Here is a 10117-nt window from a genome sequence, read left to right as displayed (position 1 = left end):
GTTTATGGCATATAAAAATGTAAAGATTCAAATAGGATTATCAAAGCTCTTTTAACCGTGAGTTTTATCACATAAACAATATCCCTGAAACGTGTTTGTACGGTTGTCGATATATAATTTGAGAAGGAGACTCCTAATTTGTATATTGTATTCTACTAGACATTGAAGGTGTACATTACTAGCTAGTGCCCTTACACACTCAAAACATAAACTCATTTTTATGCTTCAAACTTTGATAAAACGAGATTTGAACTAATTCGGAATAATCGAATCTTCATATGTTTCAAATATCTCAACATTGTTAGGTGCCCTATAGCTAAATAGTGCAACGTTACAAGTTACTCAATAAAGGTGTATAATTTGAAAAGAAAAGCAGATGATCTTACATATGCAGATTAAACTGACATTACGGCATCATCCAATTATCCAAAAATGATTTCAATCGTATCATATTTTTTTTAACTTCAACAGATATTTCTTAAAATTAAAACTGAATTTGTGAAAAACTGTTAACTTGTGTTCGTCAAATGGCATTTTTATGTCTTTCTGTTTTCTCAAGTTATCCACCAGGCCTTGGACACTAGGAAATAAAGCGAAAGTTTTATTTGATGGAGCTGAAACGTAAACTCACTAAAAATGCATCAAGAATGACTTGACAATCTGCGATATCTACTGTACATTAGGATGTCTCAGAAAATCTCTTTTTAATTTCGTGTAGCAGTTAAGTTGGATGCGTTTGTTGCCTATTACTAGCTCATGTTGGCATAATTGCAACGCGGAAAAATGTGGATACCGAAAGAACCAAAAAATCGAGTTTGCCCATTACACAAATTTCGATTAAGTAAGTTGTTTGTTGAGTCATCTGCAAATATGGCTATCGCCTCATTTTTTCCCTTTTAAGCGCTATTTAGCTTATCTCACATCCTTCAAATATCATTTTGGAGATTTGAAAGGCACGAGGTAAGCTTAAAATCATGGCGAGAGGGGCTCGTGTAGAACGAATAGGTAATTGAATATATGGCCCGCAGACTGACTTTCACGAAGAAGACCAGAAAATAGTCGTAAACTTTGTCAAAACGGATTGTTATTTCGAAAGAGTTTTAATTTTCATATGAAACGCTTCGCCAGGGATAACATGTCGCGCTTTAATGAGCGCGTGACATTTGCACAGGTATTGGCCTACTTTTAGCTGGATCGCTTGATCATACCTCCGCTACATTGCCTTCAAAAATAACAAATCTCGGTAACTCTACTCCGTCGCATTCACAAGTCTAGCATGAGACCGGGCCCAATTCACAAAACGCTCATAAAAAATCACAAAAGACATAGCACAGAAGTAGGACTAATATGAAACGTTCATCTTTGTATTCCCTTCATTAATTTATGAAAAAGTTGACTAGACTCTCAACAAACACAGCCAGATGAAAACACAATCATCGAGCTTTAGACAGAAAAGATGATATCTTTAATTTTATCCGCAAAAAATGTCTAAAGTCCACTGATTAAACAAAAACAATAATTTAATGAATGAAATAAATCATTAATCTGACTGCAAGGTATGTCACAATCCAAAAATTTATAAACAGAGTGAAAAAAATGCTGTTTTTTATATAAATATTTAATGGTGGTAAGGTCTTTCGAAAGAGATGTAGGTCTCCATAATCGGTTTAATATGACCAGATGTTCTCTAAATATCGAAAATGGTATACTTTGAAACAAACTTTGCAGTTTTTTAAGTGAATTTTTTTCCAATGATCCATCTTTTTGAAACACCGTTGACGTATTTTTTATTGTCAAAAGTAGGTAGACATCTAAAATTGGCCCCGAGACTGTCCTTCGTCCACTTTAAGCTATATATTCATTGCTTCGATAAAGTTAGTGTGAAATGTGTGTTAGTGAGAGTACGAGTGTGAGTGCTACATCAACTCTGCAACGTTTGGAGGGGGTCTACGACTTAGCTCGGTTATTGAATCACTCCATTACCTTTTAAGGGCTAGTTCAATTTACTCACTTCCTTCAAATCATCATTTTTAAGATTTGAAAAAATACCAGCGAAGAAATAATGGCGAGCCACGTACATGAAGAACTAATGAGCAATTAGACAAATACCACGCTGGCTGACTTTCACGGACAGAATAGAGTCGTACACTTTGTTCATGCAGATAATTATTTGGAAAGAGCACTAATTTTCATAGGAAACACTATGAAAAGGATTACATATGTGCTTCCGCACACCTTGCTAACCTACTTTATGAGTGCGTAACATCTGCACAGGTCCGGCCAACGTTTAGCCGGATCACATCGAAAATTACAAGTCTCGATATCTCTACTCCATCGTACTCAGGAGTCTAACGTAAGGCCAGGCAGAATTCACAAAACGCTCAAAAAGATTCACAAAAGACATAACACAAAAGTAGAATTAATATGAAACGTTCATCTTTGTATTCCCTTCATTAATTTATGAAAAAGTTTACTAGACTCTCAACAAACTGAACCAAAAGAAAACACAATCATCGAGATTCAGACAGAGAAGATGATATCTTTAATTTTATCAGCAAAATATGTCTAAAGTTCAATGATTAAATAAAAACAATAATTTAATGAAAGAAATAAATCATTTATCTGACTGAAAGGTATGTCACAATCCAAAAATTTATAAACGGAGTGATATAAAATGCAGTTGTTTATATAAATATTTAAAGGAAGTGGCGGTCTTTCCAATGAGATGTAGGTCTCCATAACCGGTTTAGGATGACCAGATGTTCTCTAATATATCGAAAAATATAAACTTTGATACGAACTTCGCAGTTTTTTAAGTGAAAATTTCTTCCAATGATGCATCTTTTAAAAACACCATTGACGTATTTTTTATTATGATGTGTACGTAGACATCTAGAATCGTCCCCGAGGCTGTCCGCTCATTTTAAGCTATTTATTAATTGCCTCGATAAAGTTAGTGTGAAATATTTGTTAGTGAGAGTACGAGAGTAAGTGATTCATATACGATTAAGCTCGCTTATTGAATCACTCTATTGCATTTTAAGCGCTATTTCAATTTTCTTACTTCCTTCAAATATTATTTTGGAGATTTGAAAAACGCGAGCTAAGATTTCAGGTCGAGCCACGTACATGAGTGACTAATGGGTAATCGGATATATACCACGCAGGCTGGATGTTTCACGGATGTACCAGAATACAGTCGTATATTTTGTTCAAGCAGACGGTTTTTTCGAAAGAGCCCTACTTTTTCATAACAAACACTACAAAAAGGATTACATATGTGCTTCTGCGCACCGTGATTACCTACTTGATGAGTGTATAATATCTGCACAGGTCTGGACACTTTTAGCTGGATCACATCGCGTTCACAAATTACAAGTTTTAGTATCTCTACTCAATCGCATACACGAGTCCAACATTAGCCCGGGGCCAATTTACAAAACGCTCATAAAAATTCACAAAAGACGTAACACAAAAATAGAATTAATATGGAACGTTCATCTTTATATTCCCTTCATTAATTTATGGAAAAATTGACTATACTCTCAACAAACTGAACCTAAAGAAAACTCAATCGTCGAGATACAGACAGAGAAGTTGATATCTTTAATTTTATCCGCAAATAAATGTCTAAAATCCACTGATGAAATAAAAACCGATAACTTAATGAATGAAATAAATCACAAATCGGACTGCAAGGTATGTCACAATCCAAAAATTTAGACACAGAGTGATATAAAATGCGTTTTTTTATATAAATATCTAATGGAAGTAAAGTCTTTAGAAATAAATGTAGGTCTCCATAATCGGTTTAGGATGACCAGATGTTCACTTAATATCGAAAATATTCTACTTTGTTACGAACTTTGCAGTTTTTTAAGCGAAAATGTCTTCAAATGATGAATCTTTTTGAAACACCATTGACGTGATATTTAATTGTCAGGTGTAGGTAGACATCTAGAATCGTCCCCGAGGCTGTCCACTTACTTTAAGCTATGTATTTATTGATACGATAAAGTTAGTGTGAAATGTGTGTTAGTGAGAGTATGAGCATGAGTGCTTCATCAACTCTGAAACGTGTGGAAGGAGTCTACGACTTAGGTCGGTTATTGAATCACTTCATTGCCTTTAAGCCTTATTTCAATTCACTCACTTCCTTCAAATATCATTTTTGAGATTTGAAACACACGAGCTAAGAAATAATGGCGGGCAGCGTACATGAATAACAAATGAGTAATCGGACATATACCACGCTGGTTGACTTTTACGGACAAGACCAGAATACAGTCGTACTTTTTTCTCATGCAGATAATTATTTCTAAAGTGCCCTAATTTTCATGTAAAACAATACAAAGAATTACATATGTGCTTCTGCACACCGTGCTTAACAACTTTATAAGCGCGTAACATCTGCACAGGTCCGGCCAACATTTTGCCGGATCGCATCGCGATCATAAAAAAAAACAAGTCTCGTTATCTCTACTCCATCGCACTCACGAGTCCAGCATGAACTCTTGTCAAATTCACAAAACTCTCATAAAAATTCACAAAAGACATAACACAAAAGTAGGATTGATATGTAACGTATGTCTTTTATTCCCTTCATTAATTTATGAAAAAGTTGACCAGACTCTCAACAAACTGAACCAGAAGAAAACTTAATCGTCGAGATTCAGACAGAGAATTAGACATCTTAAATTTTATCCGCAAAAAATGTCTAAAATCCACTGATTAAATTAAAACAATAATTTAATGAATGAAATCATTAATCTGACTGCAAGGTATGTCACAATCCAACAATTTAGACACAGAGTGATATAAAATGCGGTTGTTTATATAAATATTTAATGGGAGTAAGGTCTTTAGAAATAAATGTAGGTCTCTATAATCGGTTTACGATGACCGGGTGTTTACTAAATATCGAAAATGTTTTACTTTGTTACGAACTTTGCAGTTTTTAAGGGAAAATTTCTTAAAGTTATGCATCTTTGTCAAACACCATTGACGTGATTTTTCATTGTCAGGTGTAAGTAGACATCTAGAATCGTCCCCGAGGCTGTCCGCTCACTTTAAGCTATGTATTAATTGCTTCGATAAAGTTAGTGTGAAATATCTGTTAGTGAGAGTACGAGCGTGAGTGCTTCATCAACTCTGAAAGGTGTGGAAGGGGTCTACGACTTAGCTCGGTTATTGAATCACTCCATTGCCTTTTAAGGGCTATTTCAATTTACTCACTTCCTTCAAATATCATTTTTGAGATTTGAAAAACACAGGCTTAGAAATCCTGGCGAGCCGCATACATGAAAAACTAATGAATAATTCAATATGTACATCATAGGCTGACTTTCATGGATAAGACAAGAATACAGTTGTATATTTTGTTCACGCAGACAGATATTTCGAAAGAGCACTAATTTATCATAAGAAACACTACGATAAGGATTACATATATGTTCTTCTGCGCACCGTAAGTACCTACTTTATGAGCGCATAACATTTGCACAGGCCTGGCCAACTTTTAGCCGGATCACATCGCGTTGAAAAATTACAGGTCTCGGTATCTCTACTACATTGCATTCACGAGTCCAGCATTTGCCCGGGACCAATTCAAAAAACTCTCATATAATTCACAAAAGACATAACACAAAAGTAGGATTAATATGGAACGTTCGTCTTTGTATTCCCTTCATTAATTTAAGGAAAAAATTGACCATACTCTCAACAATCTGAACCAAAAAAACATCAATCGTCGAGATACAGGCAGAGAAGTTGATATCTTTAATTTTATCAGCAAAAAATGTATAATATACACTAATTAAATAAAAACCAATAAGTTAATGAATAAAATAAATCATGAATATGACTGTAAGGTATGTGACAATCAAAAAACTTTTTAAATAGAGTGATAGAATATGCGTTTTTTATGTAAATATTTACTGGGAGTTAGTTCTTTTGAAATAAATGTAGGTCTCCATAATCGGTTTAGGATGACCAGATGTTCACTAAATATCGAAAATATTTTACTTTGTTACGAACTTTGCAGTTTTTAAGCGAAAATGTTTTCAAATGATGCATCTTTGTGAAACACCATTGACGTGATTTTAAATTATCAGGTGTAGGTGGATATCTAGAATTGCCCCCGAGGCTGTCCTTCGATAAACTTTAGTATGAAATGTGTTTTAGTGAGAGTACGCGCGTGAGTGCTTCATCAACTCTGCAACGTGTGGAAGGGGTCTACGACTTAGCTCCGTTATTGAATCACTCTATGGCCTTTTAAGGGCTATTAAAATTTACTCACTTCCTTCAAATATCTTTTTTGAAATTAGAAAAACACAGGCTAAGAAATCATGAGGAGCTGCGTACATGAAGAACTAATGAGTAATTTAATATGCACGCTGGCTGACTTTCACGAATAAGACCAGAATACAGTCGTATATTTTGTTCACGCAGACAGTTATTGCGAAAGAGCCCTACTTTTTCATATGAAACGCTACGAAAAGAATTACATATGTGCTGCTGCACACCGTTGTTACCTACTTTATGGGCGCGTAGCATCTGCACTGGTCTGGCCAACTTTTAACCGGATTTCATCGCGTTCAAAAATTACAAGTCTCGGTATCTCTACTCCATCGCATTTACGAGTCCAAAAGGAGCCTGCGCCCAATTCACAAAACGCTCATAAAAATTCACAAAAGACATAACACAAAATAAGGATTAAAATGAAACGTTTATCGTTGTATTCCCTTCATTAATTTATGAAAAAGTTGACTAGACTCTCAACAAACTGAACCAAAAGAAAACTCAATCGTCGATATACAGACATAGAAGTTGATATATTTAATTTTATCCGAAAAAATGCTTCAAGTCCACTGATTGAATAAAAAACAATAATTCAATGAATAAAATAAATCATTTAGTCTGACTGCAAGGTATGTAAAAATCAAAAAAATTATAAACAGAATGATATGAAATGCGATTTATATTTAATGAGAATTAGATCTTTAGAAATAGCTGTATGTCTCCATAATCGGTTAAGGATGACCAGATGTTCACTGAATATCGAAATTGTTATACTTTGATACGAACTTTGCAGTTGTTTTAAGCCAAAATTTCTTCAAATGGTGTATCTTTGCGAAACACCATTGACGTGTTTTTTTTTATTGTCAGGTGTAGGTAGGCAACTAGAATTGTCCCCGAGGCTTTCCTTTGCCCACTTTAAGCAATGTATTCATTGCTTAGATATAGTATGAAATGTATGTTAGTGAGAGTACGAGTGTGAGTGCTTCATCAACTCTGCAACGTGTAGAAGGGGTCTACGACTTAGCTTGGTTATTGAATCGCTCAATGGCGTTTTAAGCGCTATTTCAATTCACTCACTTGCTTCAAATGTCATTTTTGAGATTTGAAAATACGAGCGTAGAAATTATGGCGAGCTGCGTACATAAATAACTAAATCGTTATTGGATATATACCACGCAGGCTGACTTTCCCGGATGAGACAAGAATACAGTCGTACACTTTTCTCACGCAGACAGTTATTTCGAAAAAGCCCTAATTTTTCATAGATCTATCGGTCGATCGAAATAACTATCGATAGATAAGTTGATGGTATGAATGATCAATCGATAGAACGGTAGATCTATCAACTCGATAGAATGACAGGTCAATCAATCGTTCGATCGATTCGATTAAATATTCAATAGATACTAGATAGATCGATTTGGTATCACATTGTCTTTTTCTTTCTCTTATGTATTGTTTTTCGTTTAACGGAAATTGCCACAAATTTCTGCAGCAAATCAATCGTGTTTCGACTGTTTCCATTCTAGTACGAACGACTAAGTTATTCCATATGGTGTCAAACTACTGGAATTGGTCTGGGAAGCTGTGTCTAGTTTGGCAATAACAGGTATACAATTTAGTCGTAGTTTTGTTGATTAAAGATAGTGTAAGTGCTGATAAAACAAATGCAGGGTAATGAGCAACATTTAATTTACTCAGAGAACACTACCGATAATAAAAAACAATTATGTATCTGTATCGGCTACTATTCAGACAGAAAGTATGGTTATAATATCAAGATTAGAAACCAATTTCAGTACTGTAGCAATATTTAGATCAAGTTAATCGTTCGTACTGCAACACAAGTTATACATGAGAGTCGCGCGAATACTTTGCTTTAAATTATCACAAAACATTTGTAATATCTTAACAGCGTAATCGGATCAGCTAAAAAAGAAAGTCATTTTTCCTTCAGCACTGTTTTCTGGCTCTAACACACCATTGCAATGGCGCAATCATCGATAAAAAAAATTACAAATTTCGCATACATATTGGATATGTCACTTTACACTATGTATTCATTGCTTCGATAAAGTTAGTGTGAGATGTGTGTTCGTGAGAGTAAGAGCGTGAGTGCTTCATCAACTCTGCAACGTGTAGAAGTTGTGTTCGATTTAGCTCTGTTATTGAATCACTCCATTGCCTTTTAGGGGCTATTTCAATTTACTCACTTTCTTCAAATAGTCGTACATTTTTTTAGATTTCAAAAACATGAGCTAAGAAATTGGCAAGCCGCATACATGGAGAAACAAATGAGTAATTGGATAAATACCAGGCAGGCTCTCTTACTGATAAACTTCAAATAAGTCGTACATTTAGTTAAAGCAAATAGTTATTTCGGAAGAGCCCTACTTTTTCATATGAAACACTACGATAAGGATTTCATATATGTTCTGCGCACCGTACTTACCTACTTTATGAGCGTGTAACATCTGCACAGGTCTGGCCAACTTTTAGCCGGATCACATCGCGTTAAAAATTACAAGTCTCTTTATCTCTACTCAATCGCATCCACGAGTCGAGAATTACCCCGGGTCCAATTCACAAAACGCTCGTAAAAAATCACAAAAGACATAACACAAAAGTAGGATTAATGTCAAACGTTTATCGCTGTATTCCCTTCATTAATTTATGGAGAAAATTGACTAGACTCACAAAAATCTGAATCAGAAGAAAACATAATAATCGAGATTCAGAAAGAGAAATTGATATCTTTAATTTTATCTGCAAAAAATGTCTAAAGTCCACTGATAGAATAAAAACAACAACTCAATGAATAAAATAAATCATTTAGTCGGACTGCAAGGTATGTAACAATAAAAGAATTAATAAACAGAATGACATAAAATGCGATTTATATTTAATGAGAATTAGGTTTTTGGAAATAGTTGTGTGTCTCCATAATCGATTTAGGATGACCAGATGTTCACTGAATATCGAAAATGTTATACTTTGATTCGAACTTTGCAGTTCTTTTCAGCGGAAATTTCTTGACATGATGCATCTTTGTGAAACACCATTGACGTGTTTTTTTATTGCCAGGTGTAGGTAGACATATAGAATTAGCCTCGAGACTCTCCTTCGCCCACTTTTAATTATATGTATTCCTTGCTTTTATAAAGTTAGTATGAAATGTGTTTTAGTTAGAGTACGAGCGTGAGTGCTTCACCAACTCTACGACTTAGCTCGGTTATTGAATCACTCCATTGCCTTTTAAGGGTCATTTCAATTTACTCTCTTCCTTCAAATATCATTTTTGAGATTTGAAAAACACGAGCTAAGAAATAATGGCGAGCCGCGAACATAAAGAACTAATAGGTTATTCGATATATACCACACAGGCTGACTTTCCCGGATGAGACAAGAATACAGTCGTACACTTTGTTCACGCAGACAGTTATTTCAAAAGACCCTAATTTTTCACAGATCTATTATCGATCATTATATCTATCGATAGATAAGTTGATGTGATGGATGATTGATCGATAGAACGGTAGATCTATTAATTCGATAGAATGATAGGTCATCAATCGTTCGGTCGATTCTATTAAATATTCTATAGATACTTGATAGATCGATCTGGTATCACATTGTCTTTTTCTTTCTCTTATGTATTTTTTTTTCGTTAACGGAAATTGCAACAAATGTCTGCAGCAAATCAATCGTGTTTCGACTGTTTCCATTCTAGTACGAACGGCTAAGTTATTCTAAATGTCAAAGTATTGGAATTGGTCAGGGAAGTTGTGTGTAGTTTTGCAATAATAGGTATACAATT

This window comes from Ptychodera flava, unplaced genomic scaffold (genome assembly GCF_041260155.1).
Source record: "Ptychodera flava strain L36383 unplaced genomic scaffold, AS_Pfla_20210202 Scaffold_78__1_contigs__length_561843_pilon, whole genome shotgun sequence".
NCBI classification, from domain to species: domain Eukaryota; kingdom Metazoa; phylum Hemichordata; class Enteropneusta; family Ptychoderidae; genus Ptychodera; species Ptychodera flava.
The sequence above is the reverse complement of the archived record's forward strand: the minus strand, read 5'-3'. Positions refer to the sequence as shown.